This window comes from Chionomys nivalis, chromosome 4 (genome assembly GCF_950005125.1).
Source record: "Chionomys nivalis chromosome 4, mChiNiv1.1, whole genome shotgun sequence".
Classification (NCBI taxonomy): domain Eukaryota; kingdom Metazoa; phylum Chordata; class Mammalia; order Rodentia; family Cricetidae; genus Chionomys; species Chionomys nivalis.
Genome location: NC_080089.1, coordinates 67,712,964 through 67,734,335, shown reverse-complemented (window position 1 = coordinate 67,734,335; position 21,372 = coordinate 67,712,964).

Sequence of the window (21,372 nt, the reverse complement as noted above, 5' to 3'; positions counted from 1 at the left end):
AACCCTGATTGCTCTTAGGGCAGATGAGGGAGGGGGACTTGACTGGGGGAGGGGGAGGGAAATGGGAGGTGGTGGTGGGGAGGAGGCAGAAATCTTTAATAAATAAATAAATAGGAAAAAAAAAAGGAACACCAAGCTGTTAGAGGCAGACCTAAACCATCCATGGTGACTTGGGGAAAGACAACTTTGGGTGCCAGGGACAAAATTCTGAAGTGCCTGAACAATGGATGTTCTCTGACTGCACAGGGCATGATAAGCCATCTCTTCATTTCCTGTCTCTTGTGCTTTCAAATGTTGATATGGAATTGGCTGTGGAATGCCTCCTCTCCTTGCAATGCTCTCCTGAGGTGACGATTCTCAGCACTGACTTCAGCAGAATAGAAAAAAAGAAGAAACTTAATAAGGAAATCCGAGAAACCAGGGCATGGAGAGAAAGCACAGCCCTCTTCTGAATCACCCAGATGTTACTCCAAAGAGAACCTGTGCCAAAATTTCAATGACAGAGCATTCTCTCCTAAAATTTGAGACCAATGTCTTTACCGGACACACTGCAAGAGTCTAAAGGAGTCCCGAGAAGCAGAGCCTGTGCCTGTGGCATGTGTGTCATCTCCTCGTTTCTTATTTTCTCTTTGGTTTTGTCGGAGAAAACTACGTAAGTAGCATTGGTCAAAGGATGGGGCCCAGTGGAAGGTACTCCACACCATTGTGTTTGTTCATCATAGCAATAGGGGAATTGTGGAGATAGCTTGGTTAGGAAGGTACTCACTGTATACACACAGGGACCCAAATTTGATTCTACTAGTACCCATGTTCAAAAATGCAAATAATAATAATAATAAGACAGGTATGGTGGCATGTGCTTCAGATCCTAGAACTGGAGAGGCAGAGGCAGGAAGATCCTAGAGCTCAGCAGCCAGACTAGCCAAATTGGAGAGCTTCAGATACCCTGACCAGATAGATAGATAGACAGGCAGGCAGACAGACAGACAGACAGGTAGGTAAGTAGAAAGATATATATATTAGATAGATAGATGATAGATAGATAGATAGATAGATAGATAGATAGATAGATAGATAGATAGATAATAGATAGACAGATGAGTGAAGGTGCTGGGGAGGTAGAGATAGACGGCTCTATGTGTAAGAGTTTGTCCCCAGGAAAAGAACTTGATGCATTGCTGGGAGGAGCTTCCCTGTAAGGCCAGTGAAAGGTGGGATGTTCTGCCTCAGGCAGCAGTCATAATTTTAGTTGCTGAAGGGATTCAAATATAATAGAGCAGACATAGTTCTGTGTCTACGTAATGACACAGCACCAAAAGCTGCCAGAAGCACAGTGGCTTGCAGCATTTGTGTTTCTCTGTTACCCAGGTAATGTGTCTCTCATGATTTGGCCATAACTCCCTTCCTTATCCTCTGTGTCTTCCCCAAGAGACCCAGGAAGACAGAAACAGTCCTTGGATGGCAAGTGCACGTGAGTCTCATGTCCAAGCAAAAAGAGGGGCATAACAAAATTAAGAGGGAGGGGTTGGGAGGGAGATGGGAGGGAGAGAGAGAAAGATAGACAGAGAGAGAGAGAGAGAGAGAGAGAGAGAGAGAGAGAGAGAGAGAGAGAATGAGCATCTTCATACAGGTGCACATGAGTGCATAAGGGCAGACACATAAAGGGCAGAGGTCAACACTGATGCCATTCTTCAGGTGATGACCACCATGGGTTTTTTTTCCTTTTTGTTTGTGTTTGAGACAGTTTCCCACTTGGCCTGGAACTTTCCATTTATGCTAAGCTGGCTGGCCAATGCTGAGATTTTCGTGTGCACAACAATATCCAGATTCTTCTGGGAGTTTTAGTGAACAAACTCCTGTCCTTATACCCAGAAGGCAAGTGCTTGATCACCTGAGCTATGGCCCCTGCTCCAGGAGTGGATTCTTAAAGTATTCGCAATGACATTTCTGCACATATTTCATTGGCCAAAGCAAACCCCATGGCCTATCCTGAGTTAAAAAGGGTAGAACACAGAGCTTGTTCCCAGGATCAGCCATTAGCCCTTTGCCTACTTCACACCCCCAGGGTAAGGAAGACTGTGACCTACTCGACCATCAGCATGTGATGGTAAGGGTCATGAAGTGGAATGGCTTTAGCCAGATGATTATAGGCTTCCCATTAGCCATGGGATTCCAGGATATTTGAGGCTCTTTGTTTGGGAAGAGACAAATATCTGGTGGAATCTTCCTCCAGGTTGTGAGAATGTAGAGCAGAAAAGGAAGGTTGATTTCCTCAAGCAGATTGAGAACTTCTCACTGCACCCTTCCCTGAGGATGCCAGATTCCAGACTCAGTAGGAATGAGCCACACTAACAAGGCCAATGAAAGGCAGTGGGACTAGTCATTCTAACCATGTTTGTGGTCCAATATAATTAAATTGTTAACATTTCAACGTTAAATAAATGTAAAGTTATTAGTACAATTTTATATCCTTGTGCAAGACTAAATCTTTTCAGTATGATTTTACCTTTTTGAGTACATCATTGCATGGAGTGGTCATCATATAACTCTGGCACCTGACAGGTATGAGCTTGTGGTCCTAGGACATATGTGAGGAAGGCTTTTGGTTGCTGCTACTGGGAGGAAGATGGGTAGAGAGAACAATAAAAACAGGAAGATCTCATATATACCACGATTGTGGCTGGGACATGTTAAGTGATTGACCTTGGAGACTGAGTCTAGACAAACGGGCTTTGAAACCAGCTGTGCCTACCAGCGTGTGGCCTTAGGTAAAACACTTTATTTCTTTTTACAAGTTTTCTTCTCAGTTAGAAAGAGGAGAGTTTTGCCTCCCTTGAGTGATGCATGTAAGCATTGCTGATATATGTCACCTGGCATATGATAAACTCAAAATAAATAAGTGCTTATAATGATAAAATTGTGTTATTATTTTATAAAGGTAGAAGGATATAGGACAGGCATGGGAGATTGCTCAATGGTTCAAGTACTCGCCACACAATTATGAGAGCTGCGCTTCAGATCCTCTGAACTCATTCAAATGCCAGTGGACATGATAGTTCCCTGTAGTTCTAGAATGAGAGGGTGAAGACAGAGGATCCCCAGAACAAGCTTGCTACTGAGACTGGCAATACTGTGAGCTCTGGGTTTCACTGAGAGACTCTGCACCAGCGAATGAGGTGGAAGAGCATTAGAGGATAATTCTGAACAGCCTGGGGCCTCCTCATGCACATACACACACATATACTGCCATACATGTGTGCCTCCCCACACGCAAACATTCATGGATATGTACATGTTCACCATACATACATGAAAAAAGGGGGATACAGGAGATAAGGAGAATTATTACAGAGAGGAAAAGTACAAGTGGTAGTGGCCGAGAAGATTAAGGTTAGTGACCAGGGAATGGGTACCAGTTACCGAGGTAGCAGACCCTGGTCCGTGTTGCTTTTCATTGCTGTTTGCCTCACAAGTTTGTCTGAGTGAGCATCTTGCTATAGTCATTCAACTCAGTTCCTATATATCATACTCTCTGCTTCAGTAATTCAGACGGAAAGGTGTTGCACTTTCAATTCCAAAGGATTTGGGGAAATAGTTCACAAATGACAGTTGGGTTTTATGGATTCAAGGCGGACACAATAGATCAGCTGGTACTTCTAACAGCTTACTATGGAGTGTCATCTTGATATGAACGGCCAGTTTGTTCTGACTAAATCCAATATATGACCATCTTCGAAACTGAGGAGATCCTACCCTTAGGTCGGATATAATTTTCAATCTTATTGAATTTTCAGCTCATACTCAGGGATCCAGTACATAACCCAAGACACTTCTCAGGACAGGGAAAGTCATTTCAGCTGGAAAAAAAAAGAAACACACCCAGAAGTGCTGGGCATGTAGCTCAGCTATAGAGTCCTTCTCTAGCCTTCCACAAAGCCCTGGGTTCAATTCCCGAGTCCTTCTCTAGCCTTCCACAAAGCCCTGGGTTCGGTTCCCAACACCACAGAAAACCAGGTGTGGTGGCCCAGTCCCACAATCCCAGGATTTGGAAGATGTAGGCAAGAGGACCAGAAATTCAAGCTTGGTCACACATCAGGTACAAGGCCAGCATGACTACACACACACACACACACACACACGCTCGCGAATATTGTGAATTTTGTGAATATTGGGAGTGAGTGCTACTCACTCTACTGTTACCAGCACTATCCCTAGATTAAAAGGATTCCAAATAATATGGATTCTGTTGGAGAAATCTTGCAACACACCCCTTTCCAGGAAATGAGTGTTTCAAAGTTGATTCTTGACTCCATAGCAAAGCAGGGAATGAGCCATGTCCTCTGGCTAGCCAAAAGGCCCTGTTTTCTTAGCAACTGGCATCGTCGGCCTCAGAAGGGAAGAGGCAACCTTTGGTATTTCCAATGGCCAATTTCCCAGAACTGCTTCCTTCTCTGCTGAGACCAGCAAAACCCAGGTGGCTCACATGGGGTACCTGGGGTGATCTCACGGCACCCAGTAAGGCAGCAGAAAATATAGCCTAGATAGTTCATAGTGAAAATTATTTGTAACTTCAGTTTTCTATACATCCTTAGTAACTTTTACAATGGGGGAGATATATATTTTCCCCTCTAAGCAAACATTACGGGTAACTGTCTTAGAAAAACAGAGGAGTGCGCACAATTGAGACAAAGCAGAGAGACATTGGTTTCACTCTTTTTGATCTTGTTATTTTACATGAATAAGAAAACAAATGAATCTTTTATGAACTTCACTTTCATCATGAATAATGTTATATTTGACATTTAAACATACTCTTAATTATTTACTGCATTTTTTGTTAATTTCTGGGCACTTAAAAATAGGGATTTAAAAAAAATACTTTGGAAAGGAGTCGATTTTGCATAAACATACCTTTCAGCACTTCTATGCGATCTATTCATTTCAAGGACATTCTCCATATAGGGTCCAAATTCTGCATTTCTTTTGTTGCTGTTTAATGAAACCCCAGCATTTTTCTTGCTCCAAAAATGCCAAATGTAGTTAAGAATGCCTTGATAATATGCTGTTGCTAAAAACTATTTATATTCATGGATTCCTGACAGGTTTCTGCTTTGTAACCTGGTATCTCTCATTGTGGGGCTTTGGCCAACATGTGGGTTTGGGTGTATATGTATATATCTGTATATATAACAGATAAATACGTATCTTGTGTTAATTTAAATAATTAACATATATGTTATAAAAATTTTACTGCTCTTGGTTTCCAACTACTGCTAAACATCTCATATTCTGAGAAATACAAATACATAAAGCACTCATTATCAGGATAGAATTCTATACATCTATAAATCATCTTTAAATGGTTATGAATATTTTAGAAGCTAGGAATAATGTATAGGGAAGCAAGATGCCCTAAATTTCAAACACTGTCAGCTTCACATTTTACTGCTTCTATTTGAAATATCTCACTACCATCAGGGATAAAATTAAAAGACAATTCTAGTGGCTTCTCTGAAGTTGTGTGTACATGTGTATGTGTATGTATAAGCACACACACGCACATGTGTTGTTATAAGTGAAAAAAATACAGAAAGGGTTGAAACCATTTCAACAAAAGAATTTGATACCTTCTAGCTTTTGGGTGAACATGCAGTATCATTTGAACCTTGGGGATGTGAGTGTGTGTGCACACATATTACTGTATGAAAATCAGAAATCAACAGCAAATATCTTCCTCAACCACTCTCCTCATTGATTCTTCAGACAGACTCTCTCACCAAAACTGAAGTTCAAGGATTTGGTTACACCAGTTGTTGGCAAGCTCTAGGATCCTGCCATTTCTTCCTTCCTGGCGTTGGGGTCCTAGGAGTTTGTAGCCACATATGAGGGCTGGAGATTTGAACTCAAATTCTTATACTTGCATAGCAAGTGGTTTTACCAACTGAGCCATCTCTTCCCAGTCCTGGAAACATGTTTTTTTTTTTCCTATCATTAAAAACTATGCCAGAGATGCTGGAGTCATTGGATCAGCCATTGGGAGTATTAGACACTCTTCCAGGGGTCCCAGGTTCGGTTCCCAGCACCCACACCGTAGCTCACAACCTTCTGTAACTCCAGCTACAGGGGATCTGATGTCCTTTCCTGGCCTCTGTAGGTACTGCACACACATTACACAGACATGCATGCAGGTGCATATATGTACAGATTAAATAAATAAATTGTAAAACTGCTCCAGAGAGTCTGAGCATGGATGTCACAGACGCCACTGAGAGTCAAGATGTGCCTTCAGTAATGAACATGTTGCAGTGGAAGAGGACAAGCCTACATTCCTGCCTCGACCATGCCCCCTGAGTAACTGTGTGACTTTATCTGTGGGTGGGCTATTGGTGGAATCTTTCCCTGCAGGCCAGATAATGAGTGGGCAATTCTCTGGATAAACATAGCTAAATGCTAGTTTCCGTTTGGGAGCCCAGGCTCATTTTGGATCTGCTGCACTTCATTGGGACCTTAGGATGCTTTCCTGGACCTGGGTTTCAACTGAACTCAAGGTTCCATGTGGGGATAGCTAGGGTTGAGCATCTTTGGCCTCATTTCCAAAAGGTAACAGGCAGAATACCGTATTCATCTTGCAATAGCAAGAAAGTTAACAGCCTCAAAAGAGAGAATGAATTAAAATGCTGTTAATTATGCTTGGGGCTACAACATTGCTTCCCGAGTAATTACGGGAGGGATAAGCATCCCCAGTGCTCCTGGCTCCTAGGGGTTTGCAAAGGAAGTGGGAAGAGTGAATCGTGCTCTTCTCTAGAATGTTCTTGGTCTTCCCAGACCACCTTCAAGTTAGGAAAGCTGTTTGTAGGTCATTAGAACCACACCCTCACTATCAAAATGGGGTTGAGCCAAAAGGATGCCTGCTGTATTGATAAAAAGAAAATGATCTATTTTGGCCTCTTCTGTTGATTATAATAGTGCCATTTAGAGAGGATGCATCTAGTTTATAGAGGGAGACACAGGCTGCAGCTCTCACAACTGATTTAAGAAATTTCAGTTTTACTACCATCCTCAAATAAGCCTCCTGTCCCTTAGCCATGGTATAGAAAATAAAGAAGGTAGCTAAGACAGGAGTCAGCCATGGACCCTGGAACTGAAGGGACTGAACAAATCTGTCCCCTTCAGAGTCTCCCTTGGCCTATGACCCCTGGTTACCGGAAGGAAAGAAATTCCAGCTACTGTTGAAGTAGGAAATGCAATGTCTGGTACAATGTCTTTGGCAAATGGATTACAGGAAATGCTGATGGCCTCTGATGTCGTCTCAGTGGCGTTTGGGGACAGTCTGGAGTTGAGGAGTGGACCTCTGACGATTGCATGTGCATCAGAGGCCAGAGGTTTATTTGTTCTTGTGGAGGTTCCAAATACTCTTGAATGCAGCCCAGAGAATGAATTAAGAGGGAACAGGGCCGCCACAGGTACTTGGAGACGTGAGGAGACTTGATAAGGGCTCTGTTGAGATGAAAAGCCCTCAAATTCTATTAGCTGTATCCTTGGGGGAAAAATACATGTGCAAGCAGAGACATTCTGAAACGGGTGTCAATGGTACCGTCCATCCCAAAGACATGTCACTTGAATGAAATTAACAAACAGATGAAAATGAGTCCTGGGGCCTCAGACCCACATGGGCACCACCAGCAGGCCTCAGTGAGGAGCCAGGAAACTTAGTCCCCTAAAGGTGTGGGACGGTGAGAGGAACTGGCTTCAAGAAAATGCTGACATAGATTGTTGGGGAATAAGGATGCTATTAGAACAGTCACTGATGTCATGAACAGACAGAGATGCGCCACCATGATGGGGGCTCCAAGGAGAGTTAGCCCTGGCCCCAAAGACAAACATGGTGGAGGGCAGGTCTCTAAAGAGAAACAGGCCATGTGGCAGAAAGGGGGTTTCTACTTCATATCTTTTTGAGGGTGGGTATGATTACCAAACTCTCTGGTTACCAAAGAGGAAGCAGAGACAGGGCTGGCATGAGGATGTGTGGCTACCTAGAGCCCCTTTGTTAGGTGAATAATCCTTCCTAGGTGAATGATCTTGGCACCCAGAAGTCTGTTAGCTGGAAACGACCTGTAGGAGCCTGACTGTAACTGTAGCAGAGGGGCTGCTGATATGGACTGAGCAGGAATGAAGTCCTCCCTTACAGTTCTAAAGTTTCCACATGAATTCTGAAACTCAGTCTCTGCTTCTCCATGTTAGGGCATCTTCCTTGGAGAAATGAAACCTTTCTAAAATATGTTTGTATACCCCTAGTCAGGGTCACCAGTCTAGGGACTATATTTTCTGAACCAAATATTTTTTTTTTGGGAGATACATATATACATTGACAAATACAAGAGATTATTCAGAAGATGTACTGTTTTCTTTCTGTATAGCAAGCAGATATTTATTTAATAGAAACTCGGAGTTCTGGGAGCTTTAAAATAAGTCTTTACTGAGGCTGAAATCTTGCTTTGTCTTGTTTTGCATTTTTGGTTTGTTCAAACAAATTCCATTCTTCTAGAAGCTGACTCTCAAACTGACAACACACTGTAATCAGCTAGAATTAAAAATATCACTTGCAGGAACCTAATTTAATTGGCCAGCGAACCACCTATCTAGGAGATTTTAAATACACACAATTCATTGGCATTATTCAAGGCTCATGCAGCCACTCACACAACGTTGGACAAAGGAGATTTGCTTTTATGCTAAAAATGGTTTTATGGAAACACAATTAAGTACTCCAAGGACTGGAAGCACTCTGAGGACCAGAAGTGCTCTGAGGATTGGAGAGATGGTTCAGTTGGGAAAGAGTACTTGCCTCACAAGGACCTGTGTTTGTATCCCAAGGATGTATATACAAGCCTGGTGCAGAGGCTCACACCTATAATCCCAGCAATTATGAGAACAGAGGCGGGGACAGAGGATATTTGAAAGCTCTGGCTAGCTAGCCCGACCTACGTGGTGAAGTTTCAGGCCAATGAGAGAATCTTATCTTAAACAAAATGGTGGAGGGCCACCGAGGACCAGACCCTCCTGTCTCTACATACATTCTGAGCAGGGGTGTGCACAGACAGATTACATGCAAGACAAGACAAAGCAAGATTTCTTCTCAGTGCTGTGACTATTTGCCTATTGTGATCATCCAATGAGAAGTGTTGACGGGACGGGAAGGACATCCCAGGTTAGGACATGAACAGCAGCATGTGTGTGGAAGGGTAGACTCTGCTCTGGCTGACTCACAAAGAAGCACAGACAACCCAGGTGACATTTTCTGCTAGTTTCACGGTACAGGCGGCCCCCTCAGAGCCCCTCCATTCAAGAGACCCCCTTTGCTTATCAATGCATTGCCTGGAAAAGTAGATAGCAGAATTTCTGCGCCGTTTTTCCTTATACACAAAGATGCATGCTCATCCCACGGCCAGCTCTGAACATGTTAGCTGACAGTGGCCTTGAATCTGGTTTAATACAAGATTATATTTCAAAGAAGCCAGAGATAAATGAGAATGAGGCCACAATTATTTGGCTTTTTGGAAGCAGATGGGGAGGACAGAGGACACACGTGATTAGAAAATGACCCACGCTATCAACTCCCAACCCACTACCCAACAGCCTCATCCAGGCTCTGACATTTCATTTCATTAACGGGTCCTGGAAGCCATACCTGCTATGATTCACAGTGGTCTGGGGTACTGGGTTAAGACCCCCCTGGAGTCCAGTGGATGTTCTTCCAGTTATACCCCCCCTTCCCACAGGGAGCTGGAATTACAGGGTGGTGGAGGACAATGTGGCAAATGGGAAATTATTATGTATTTCAAACACATGGTGTGGAGATATATTTTTTTAAAAAAAAAAACTGAGGACGATTGATTTAAACCAAGAGTGATTAACATTTTGGCACAAATTAGCTGATCAGATGCTTGCAGAAGCCCTAGGGACAAGGACATGGGAGAGGAGAGATGTGATGGGGAAGTGGGACAGTGAAATTCAAGACTCGGGGGAGGGCTATCAGGGGAGACATTGCCCCAAGGGTCTTTGGCCAAGAGGGAGAACAGAGGAATGGGAGTTTTCCAAAGACAGGAGTGAAGGCAGGACATGAAGGAAAGGCTGAAGGACAAACCGCATGCTTCCCCGATCTGAAGCCGAGAGGGACTGAGGAAGCTAGCCTTGTTTCTCCTCCCCACACGTTCCTTAAACTAAACTTGTTTGAAACCAAATTTTCTCTCTTTACTACATCAATAGTAGTAGCTTGCAAGTGCTTGCTGGGTCCCAGGCATTGCTCTAATCCCTATGACATGGTGCTCAGTGGCCTCACTTTAAAAATAGAGACCAAAGAGACTAGTGTGCCAGAGGTACACTAGAATTAGAAATGTAGTTAATGAGTGTGAGTCTCTGCCTGTCTTAGTGTCAGACGGGTCTGAGCTGAAACTCTGCCCTTGAATTCTGGTAGAGTGGTCTGCCTGGCGCTTCATCCTCTTCTTTCCATATAGAAGGCTCTGTGGATATGCAGATGGATAGAAAGGTGGTAGATAGAGAGGCCAGTATATATAATTTCTCTTATCTCAGAGAGAGAGAGAGAGAGAGAGAGAGAGAGAGAGAGAGAGAGAGAGAGAGAGAGAGAGATGGTTATGTGGTCTTATTTGAAAGCAAAAGTTAATGGGGTGAGGCCAGAGGTATCTGGGGTTTTGATGATGGATGGAGAGGACATGAGACTTGTATGATTAGAAAAATATTAATGGTTTCTTCTCCAAACCCAGTACCCAACCACCCAACAAGTCCCAGATCGTGTGTGTGTGTGTATGTACTATGCATTCAAATGCCCATTAAGGATACGTATATGTTTATATGAAAAGAGAGAAAAAACAGATAATATATGCATGTATTTCAATTGGCATTCAATTACCTTTACTGGATTCAGTGTGAAATTTCAATACATGTACAAATGTGCAATGACCAGATAATGGCATATCTACCATTCAACATACCCTTTTCATGTCTGCTGCCAGGGAAGGAGTTTTTGGGGTCGCTTATGTACACTATCATATCATCTGCAAATAATGAAAGTTTAACTTCTTCCTTTCCAATTCGAATCCCCTTGATCCCCTTATGTTGTCTTATTGCTATTGCTAGAACTTCAAGCACTATATTGAAGAGGTATGGAGAGAGTGGACAGCCTTGTTGTGTTCCTGATTTTAGTGGGATGGCTTTGAGTTTTGCTCCATTTAATTTGATGTTAGCTGTCGGCTTGCTGTAAATAGCTTTTATTATATTTAGGTATGACCCTTGTATCCCTAATCTCTCCAAGACTTTTATCATAAGGGGATGTTGAATTTTGTCAAATGCTTTTTCAGCATCTAATGAAACGATCGTATGTTTATTTTTCTTTCAGTTTATTTATATGATGGATTACATTGATAGATTTGCGTATGTTGAACCAGCCCTGCATCTCTGGGATGAAGCCTACTTGATCATAATGGATAATTTTTCTAATGTGTTCTTAGATTCGGTTTGCCAGTATTTTATTGAGGATTTTTGCATCGAAGTTCGTGAGTGAGATTGGCCCATAATTCTCTTTCTTGGTTGAGTCTTTGTGTGGTTTTGGTATCAGAGTAACTGTAGCTTCATAAAAGGAAATTGGCAATGACCCTTCTTTTTCTATATTGTGAAATACATTAAGGAGTATAGGTATTAGGTCTTGGAAGTTCTGGTAGAATTCCACAGTGAAACCATCTGGTCCTGGGCTTTTTTTGGTAGGGAGGTTTTTGATAACAGCTTCTAATTCTTCGTGACTAACAGGTCTATTTAGATTGTTCACCTGGTCCTGCTTTAACTTTGTATATGGTATTTATCTAAAAAAAAGTGTCCATTTCTTTTACATTTTCCAGTTTTGTGGCATACAGGCTTTTGCAGTAAGATCTAATGATTCTCTGAATTTCCTCTGAGTCTGTGGTTATGTCCCCCTTTTCATTTCTGATCTTATTAATTTGCATATTCTCTCTCTGCCGTTTGATTAGTTTGGATAGGGGTTTATCAATCTTGTTGATTTTCTCCAGGAACCAGCTTTTTGTTTCATTGATTCTTTGGATTGTTTTCTGTGTTTTTATTTTGTTGATTTCAGCCCTCAGTTTGATTATTTCCAGTCTTCTACTCCTCCTAGGTGAGTCTGCTTCTTTTTTTCTAGAGCTTTCAGGTGGGCTGTTAAGTCTCCAACGTGTGCTTTCTCTGTTTTCTTTAGCACTTAGTGCTATGAACTTTCCTCTTAGGATGTGTACTAGGTAGGGTTTAGAGGAGGACAAGCTTACCTAGAAGAGGAGGGGGAGAAGTGGAAAGTCACAAAGGGTATAGGGGGCCTTGAGACATTAGGGTTCACTCCAGAGAGTGGTCTCAGTTTGCCAGACTGGCATGAAGGAAGCAGACCCCCCAGCAGTATCTGTGTTTATGGCCAGAACTAGTGTTGCCCTCATCACTTCAGGGATGTCTATCTACAGTATGGTTCCCTCTTGAAAACACAGAAGGGTTTCTAGCTGGAGCTGGGCATCAGCTGCTTAGGCCTTCATTGCTGATGCCTTTTCAGGTCATGGGCTTGTTTTGTAGAAGAAACCCTATATCTGCCTTGATTTTAAAAGCAGTTATTTAAATAGGAAAACCAAAGGGCTAAAGGCATCTGCTTGTGTTGAAAGGCCCCCTCTTAGTCTGATCTCATGGCCCTTGCTAAAAGCTTCCAGAGTGACTCAGGTTTTGTTTCTCCCTGGTGCTTCAGTGTATCATTTCAAAGAAAGGCCCAGAATCTCTCTTAAGTTCCTTGTACACCCAGCAGAGAGATGGCAATAGTCCACATGCACTGAGACTGGACGAGAGACATTGTGGGGCAGGGAGCAGCCTGTCTATCTTGATTGCTATTGTGGACATTGTACTTACCCCAAAGAGCAGCACAAAAAAGATTCTTGGCCAGAAGACTATAGTCCAGAGATGAGCTAACCTTCCTGAGGTTGTTCAGTGACTGTGTTTGTTATCTGTTGAATACAACGAGTCACCGTTCATACATTACAAATCCCTGCTAACAGCCTAGCATCATGTTTATTATCCTAGTTTCTGAGGGTCATATGTATAGAGGGTTTAAGGTGTAGCTCAATGTAGAGTATGTACTTAGCATGCGCAAGCTTCTGGTTTCAAACCCTTGTATCAAAGAAGGAAGGGAGGGAGGACGGAGGAAAGGAGAAAAAGGAGAGAAGGGGGAAGAGTGAGGGAAGTAAGAGAAGACAGGAAAATGAGGAGGAGGGAGAAAAGAGTAAGGAATGGAGGGGGATGAGAGGAGAGAAAGTAGATAAGGAAAGGGGAAAGATAGAAAAGAATAGGAGGAGGAGGGAAAGGAAGGAAAGGGGGATGGGAAAGAGGAGTGAAGAAATAAGGAGAGAGAGGAGGGTTTTACAAAAATAAAATTTCATTTAATATCCAAAGCAATCCCTCAAATTGAATACAACCTGAGAGATCGGGGATAAGTCACTGAGGTATGCAGCTTCCAGGTGACGAAGAGTAAGTTAAGCACACATGTCATCCAGGGCATACACTCTACACCTATTACCCCTCTGTGCTGATGCTCCTACTTGGCTGTCTGCTGGGTCTGGGAGAAGGGGACAAAGGTACTGCTTGAGGAGGAAATGGTACTTACAGAGGCAAGTAGACAAACAAATACCAGCTTGCTCTTCCACCAGGAAACTTCAATTCCCCGTGTCTAGAAAGTTCATTCTTTATCTCTTTCTAGGTCTGGCGTATAGATGGTTTCAGATTTCAGCTCAGACATCATTTTCAGAGAAAGTGCTTAGGACCCCACAACCCATCCCTACCATCAGCCACCTTCTGTCACGGATCTTGTTTGCTTACTCCCCTGGTGTCACCAGTGCATTCATAGAGCTCAGTATAAAGCATATGCCTGATTCAGGCTGAGATGGCCACAGATGACGAATATGGCTGAAATGAGGACAGTATGGGGGTACCCTTAGGGAGTCTGACTTGCTCAGCAAATAGTGGTGAAGCCATGGAGACTGCACAGGATGGGGACAAGAATGGCAGAGCTTGGTGACCATGATAGTGTGAGGGGCACAATTCTGAGCAATACTAACTGAATGTACTTTCAGGTTCCTAGAAGCTGTTTCCAGTATCCTCTGACTCCTAGCACCCAGAAAATTCCACCTCTACCTTGCTTTTCTCAGAGGAGGACTTCTGTGGAGGGAGAAAGACATTGGGGACTTACTTCTGATTCTTCAATAAAAATTTGCATTCAACAACAACAAAATAAATGCAGAAATAAACACCCACTGCTTGACATCTCAGGATCTCAGGTTCCAGGCCCGGTTTTGACTCTAAAGTGCTATGTGATCTCAGATAAGTCTCTCTCTATCTCTGAGCACACATCTCCTCTTCTAGAAAATGGGGGGTTGGGCTATAAGCCAATTCTATGATCTCATTATACTTGTTTCTAATTTGTAGCTGGGAAAATTTGATATATAATTCAGGACAAACTGCGCTTTACTCTAAGGCTAGGGACATGCCAACATAATCTAATTTCATTGTTTCTTGTCACCTGTTAATAAAGAATGTCAATATTTCTAGTCATTGTTCCCTGTTCCCTATTCTCCACATTTCCTGACCAATCATCAAGAAAATATTTGCCCTATGTTGGACAGGTGTATTGGTTTATGTATCTCATTTTTTTTCTATTTTTAGACTGGATCTCATATGGCCGGTTTTGAACTATGTAGCCAAGGATGACCTTGAATTTCTGATCTTTCTGCTGCCACCCTCTTAATGCTGAGATTACAAGCATGCACCAGCATGTCTGGATTACACAGTGCTGGGGATGGAAACTTCATGTATGCTAGACAAGAATTTTACCCTCAGAGCTATATCCCCTGCCTTGGATTTGCTTTCTTGGACTCAGCATCCTCCTCCATTAAAGGTCTAGAAACATGTACTCAGTCTCCTGAAAGGCACAATACTGGAGGTAGGTTGGCATTATAAGACTATGATCTTATGATAACATCATAATACCATGGTCAACTAGACATGGCCACAAGGCAGAGTCATTCCAGGAGTTTTGAAGGCAAGAAGAAATGGTAAACAACAGGTTTCAGGACTTCCTCATAATACAAAAGTAACAAAAGACTCACAGAGACCATCATTTTATAACTATGGTCACTGTCTGCTGTCCTCTGTCCCCTGCACTGTACTGTCTGCAGTCAGGAATCTGCCAGCCGTGGGTCTCTGTGGCCTCTGGTAAATACACATTTGGTAGTTCTCAGAATTATGTCCATGAAGGGCTTGACTGTGGAATACAAATGTGGCATCTGAGCAGGGCCTTGGAGATTTAGCATCTGTGACCCTGCCTTGCCCCTCTCTCCTAACCACAAATGTCCTCTCCCCTTCCTCTCACCCTTCCCTCCTCTTCTCCAAGCCATATCCTTTGCCTCTCCTTCCCTCGTGGCACATAAGTAGAGGTCCTCTTTCTATCTCTGGAAGGGTAGGTGGTCACCCTTCTTAGACTGCGGAGACTTGTGTTCTACTAAGGTGAAACGCTGCTTCTGAGACTGCACAAGATCAGAGAGCACAGCGGTGGCATTTCAGAGTATGTCACAGACTGGGAGGCACCAAGTGTGGCCATGCTCAAGGGCTCCAGTCTGGTGTACCTGGCCCTCGGGAGCCTCTGTGTAGGGGGCTGATGTGTCACATCTTAACCACAGAAACAATGGGATTGATGGTTTAATCTGCACATCTGTATGAACTCGACCATACATGAGTGTGCCCCTGAGTGTGACAGAGCCATCTAGTTGGGTTTATTTGTCTTTTGCTTTCTAAAGTCTCTCCTAGCCCCAAATCTACCCATCTTTTCTCTTCACAAATCCAGAACCTAAAAATTTCAATTCCAGATTGAAAACACAAAAATTGTATTTGAATTTCTTCTAATATTATTTCGGATCAAGGCAGAATTCATTAAAAGGAAATTCAGTTTTCTACTTCAAATCTGGAATCATTTAATGAAAATTAAGGGGGCTTAACCTAAATTATTTCAACAAGAAAGGTATTGCTCTCCCTAGGAGTAGGAGACGGGTGGAACACAGGGCACTTGTCACCCCAACTTCTGTCTTAATATATATCAAACAGAGAAGCAGTCATGAAATGGAGACCCTGTATCCATCTGAGGGCCCACTTTTTTCTTTACAACTGGCATACGTGAACATGTACCTGATCCATCTGTAAAACAGGCCCAGCAGAGCTCACATGTGGTGTGAGGGGGGGAAAAAGGGGACCACTTGAAGGGCTCAGTAGTAAAGTGACAGGGTCATTCTAAACACTCAGTGCATACCAGAAGGCCACTCATTGCAAGCAGATAGAATTGAGAGCAGGGATTTCCAAAAGTCTTCCAAGGTCACCCATTGGAAGTGAGAAGAGAAGGTTAGCTTCATCAGGGTGGAGATGCAGCTCCATTGGTAAAGCACTTGTCTAACACACAGGAAGTCCTGGGCTCAACCTTCAGCATCATATAAATAAGGCATGTAATTCCAGCATCAGAGAGCTGGAAGGAGGAGGATCAGAAGGTCATCCTTGGCTACATAAGGATTTCAAAGAAGCTACCCTGAGCTACACAAAACCTTAACTGAAAAAAGAGAAAGAAAATGGATTATAGATTAAGTCATGGCACCCCTCGATGTGTGTCAGTTTGTCTGAATGACCTAGGACCCAACAAGACATCCTTGGGAAATACTCTGCTCCTGACAATAAGGACCTGCCCAGCAAGACCTTGCCCAGGTTACATCAGTGTGTTGAGACAAATTAGTGAGTGTGTCCAGTTAGATGAATGGGACAAGGCTTGGTCTCATAGACCCATGAGTCAACCCCTGCCAGGCCCTCCTGCTGTGCAGGGCATTGACATCAGTCGTGGGAAATCCTTCCACAGCTACGCTGAGTCATTGTTCTGGTTTAGAGACCCCGGAAGCCATCTTCACAACTGTCTGGTGCTGAGACCTCCACAAGGGCACAAAGGGCTCACCTCTGGCTGATCTTCACAACCGGGGAATGGCCCTGATGCTTGCTACTATATCCCTTGGTCAAAAGGTAGGTGTAGTGATCCTCATTTCACTCCCAAGTGCACAGGGTATGGATTTTGAGGTCCTAAAAGTCTAGCATTAAATACTAGCTCATGTCTAGATCACAGTGTAACCTTGGATTAATGGCATAGCCTCTCCCCACCTTGATAGCCTCACCTGACTGTGTGGGTTAATGATCTTATGAAAGTTATTTGCAGCAAACACATAGCTTGTGCTAAGCGCTCCTCACACAACTATTTTATTCTTTTCTCAGCTCCTATGTTATGGAGCAGGCAGAAAAACTGACAAGATATAAGAACGTTCTTTCTAACCTTGAATCTATTAGATTAATTATTTTATTGCTATTATCTGGCATTTGCCATTTCTTTATAAAAATTTAGTTGTGTGTGTTCTGTGGGACAATGGTCTGTACACTGTCACTTGTATTTTAAATAAATGTTGCTTGGCTATAGCCAGGCAGGAAGTATAGGTAAGGCAACCAGGCAGAAAGTGGAGGTGAGGCAGCGAGAACAAGAGAATTCTGGGAAGAAAAGAGACTCAGTCTGTAGTCGTCAACCAGACACAGAGGAAGCCAGACATAGAGCAAGCAATAGGTGACGGCCTCACCAAAAAAGGTACCAAGCCATGTGGCTAACACAGATAAGAATTATGGGCTAATATAAGTTGTAAGAGTTAATAAGAAGCCTGAGATACTAGGCCAATCAGTTTATGATTAATGTAGACCTCTGTGTAATTTCTTTGGGACTTAATGACTGTGGGAACTGAGCAGGACAGAAACACTCAGACAACAGAATGATACCCAGTCAACAGAACGGCATGCCAATGTAGGGCTGACCAAATCCACTTAAAAGCCTGAGAGAGCTTGGGAAGTTATTCTAGATAGAAAAGAATAGAGTTAAGCATGGCTTCTTGATAGCAGCACTTTCTCGGGTGGGCTCTGCTTGCTAGAGGCAAGTGTTCTCATTTAAGGGTGGCTTCCTGACTCAGCTTTAGCTGCAAAACCTTGCAGTTCTTTTAAGAGGTCCTGCCACAAAACACTTAAATGGTGTTGATAAAAAGTTGACTCTTTACTTTTTGGTGGTAGCAGGTATCTTGAAACATCATAAAGTTGTGGCAATAAACATGGCTCCTGCCAGTACCTCTGCTATGAGGTTAGACTCTCAGAAAAGAGCTAAGGAATGGGCTGGATCCAGCCAACAAAGCCACAGCTTTAATCCTAGCCACATTGCTTAGCAAATTAAAGACTCATGTGGTCAGAAAAAGAGAGATATACAGTAAAGATAGATTCAAAGATGAAGAAAACCTCTAAACAGTTTACTGTGTGTTTAAAAATATATGTAAGCTTGGGGGAAAGAAAAAAGATAAAGTCCTTAAAAGAAAAAAGAAAAAAAAGAGAGTAGTTGGGTGTGGTGACACACATCTTTAATCCCAACACTTTGGAGGCAGAGGCAGATGGATCTCTGTGAGTTCAAGGTGTGGTGGCACACACCTTTAATCCCAACACTTGAGAGTCAGAGGTAGACAGATCTCTGTGAGTTCAAGGATAATGTGGTCTACAGAGTGAATTCCAGAACAACCAAGGATACACAGAGAAACCTTGTCTCAAAAAGCCAAAAATTAAAAATAAAAGAAATAGAGGTTAAAGTAAAGTCATGTAAAGATGAAAAATATACAGAGAGGTTGGATATTGTATGTTATTGTGTTGTTTTTAAATTGTTTGATGACTGAGGAAGGAGATAAAGCTTCTAAAAGACATTTCATTATAAATGCTGCTGGATATATATATATATATATATATTGAAAATCCATTGACTTTAAAATTTAAGTCAAAAGATATGTTACTTTGGAGAAAAGGTTTTGCTTTTGTTTCCACAGGAAGTGAGGGACTGTAGATTCATTCTACATTAAGAAAACTCAGGTTTGACCAAGGTGACCTCCCACCCCCGAGAAATCTCTGATAAAAGGAATGGCCCAGATGTCTGAGTTCTACAACCAGAATAGTTCAAAGACTTCTGCCTGAGATGATCAAGCCTCACAGGATACTCCAGTCAGGACTTGATCATAATTCTAAATTTTCTTTAGGTTTCCATAAGATTTTCAGTGCCCCCAGTCAGCAGGAAGTAGTTTGGAAAACTACACCCACGTTCCGGAAAAATTGATTATGGATGTTTGCCTTTCTTTAGAACGTTGTTTCCATGTTGTTATGGATAATGGTCAGGAGAAAAGCTAACCAAAGGAGATTTGATTCAGAGTTCTTGTTTAAAAACAAAAGGAGGGGGGAGTATTATGGGACAATGCTCTGTACTCTGTCAATTGTATTTTAATAAAATGCTGATTGGCCAGTAGCCAGGCAAGAAGTAGAGGTGGGGCAATGAGAACAGAAGATTTTGGGAAGAAGACTTAGTCTACAGTCATCACCCAGACACAGAGGAAGCCAGACACAGAGCAAGCAAGATGTGACTGCTTCGCCAAAAAAGGTATCAAGTCACGTGGCTAACACAGATAAGTATTATGGGCTAATATAAGTTATAAAAGTTAATAAGAAGCCTGAGCTAATAAGCCAATCAGTTTATAATTAATAGAGACCTCTGTATGATTTCTTTGGAACTTAACGACTGTAGGAACTGGGCAAGACAGAAACCTCAATCAACATATGTGTATGGTATATATGTGGATCTGTGTGCTTAGAAGCTCATGTGGGTCTATTTGTTTATGCAGGGGTACCTGAATATGTATGCTTGCATGTGGAGGCCAGAGGAACAGCCTTGGGTGTTGTTCCTTAGGTTCCATCCACCTTGGTTTCTAAGACATGATCTCTGACCTGGAATTTATTGATTAAATTAGGATGTCTGGCCAGTGAACCCCAGAGATCTTTCTGTCTCTGTTTGTCCAGCATTGGTATTACTGGTCCATTGCACGATGCCCAGCATTTTTACATGGGTTCTGGGGATTGAACTCGGGTCTTAATGCTTGTAAGGCAAGCACTAATCTCTCCAGTCTCCTAAGTCATCTGAGATGTGAATTAGTGGTAGAAGGAATTATTAAGCAGGAAATGCTGGCAGCTACGATGATTAAAAAAAATGTGCTTTGGGGGGCATTTCACATTCAAATCATAACAGCCCCACGCACCCTTGCACAACTGATGATTCTGGGTTTTTAAAGCAGAAGCCAAGGAATTCAATGCTCTAGAATTCATCATGGGGAACTTCCTATGAGGGCAAAAATTTCAGAACAGTGGGGGCATGTACAACAGTCACACTACCCTGAAAGCTGGGTCTCTGTGCAGAAGAGGGAGAGAGAGGAGTCGGAGAGAAGCCGTCAGGTTGCCATACAGGACACAAAAGGTTAGGCAAGGACACTGCAGAATTCTCTAGCCAAGTCAACTGTCACTGGAGTCCTGTGTCTCCTGGGAATGGGCCTGCCTTGGCATTGCTGCCACAGTCAGTCAGTGGCCAGGGATGCCTGACTGGGAAGGCCTGGCCCAGACACAAGGCAGCAGTGGATATCAAAGCAATGCAGCTGGGGCCTGGCTCAACTGCCATTTCCGTGGAGGCCTGCTGGCTGAGTCAGGTGTCCAGCACAATTTAGTCCCCTCTCTACTCACTTGCCCTCTTTGGGACAGCTTCAGGGTTGGACATTAGGAGGCAGTTTCTTTTCCTGTGATACCTGAAGATATGGAAAGTCATAGTGGGCTCAAAAATATGTCCTGGTGGAGTGACTGAAATACCACTATATAAGTTTTAGCCCCCAAATAGATCTGATGAGTCTTTGGAAAGGGATTCATTCCAGACTTTATGCAGGTGAGTGTGAGACACAGAGGTGGGGTTGAGCGGTACTGAGGGTGGAACTGCTAAGGTTTCAATGTGAAATGTCCCCTCAAGATTCGTGCTTTTGAACACTTGGTTTCCAGCTGGTTGCATGTTTGGGAAGGTTGTGGGACCTATCGGAGGTAGAGCCTCCTTGGAGGAAGTGGGTCGCTAGGGACAGGCTTTGAGGCTCTATAGTCTAGCCCTACTTCCTGTTCACTCTCTGCTTCCTGGGTGCAGTTGTCTGAAGAAGTCCCTGTAGCAGTGACTTCTCCACCACGATGGACTATACCCTTGACCTATGAACTGCAATGAGCCCTTTGCTCTATAAGTGGATTATAGTGCAAAGTATTTTTGCACAGCAGCAGAAGAGTAACGAAGACAGAGGCGAGGCTGTCCTCAAGCTGAGGGTATTCTATTCCAGATGATGAATACACTTT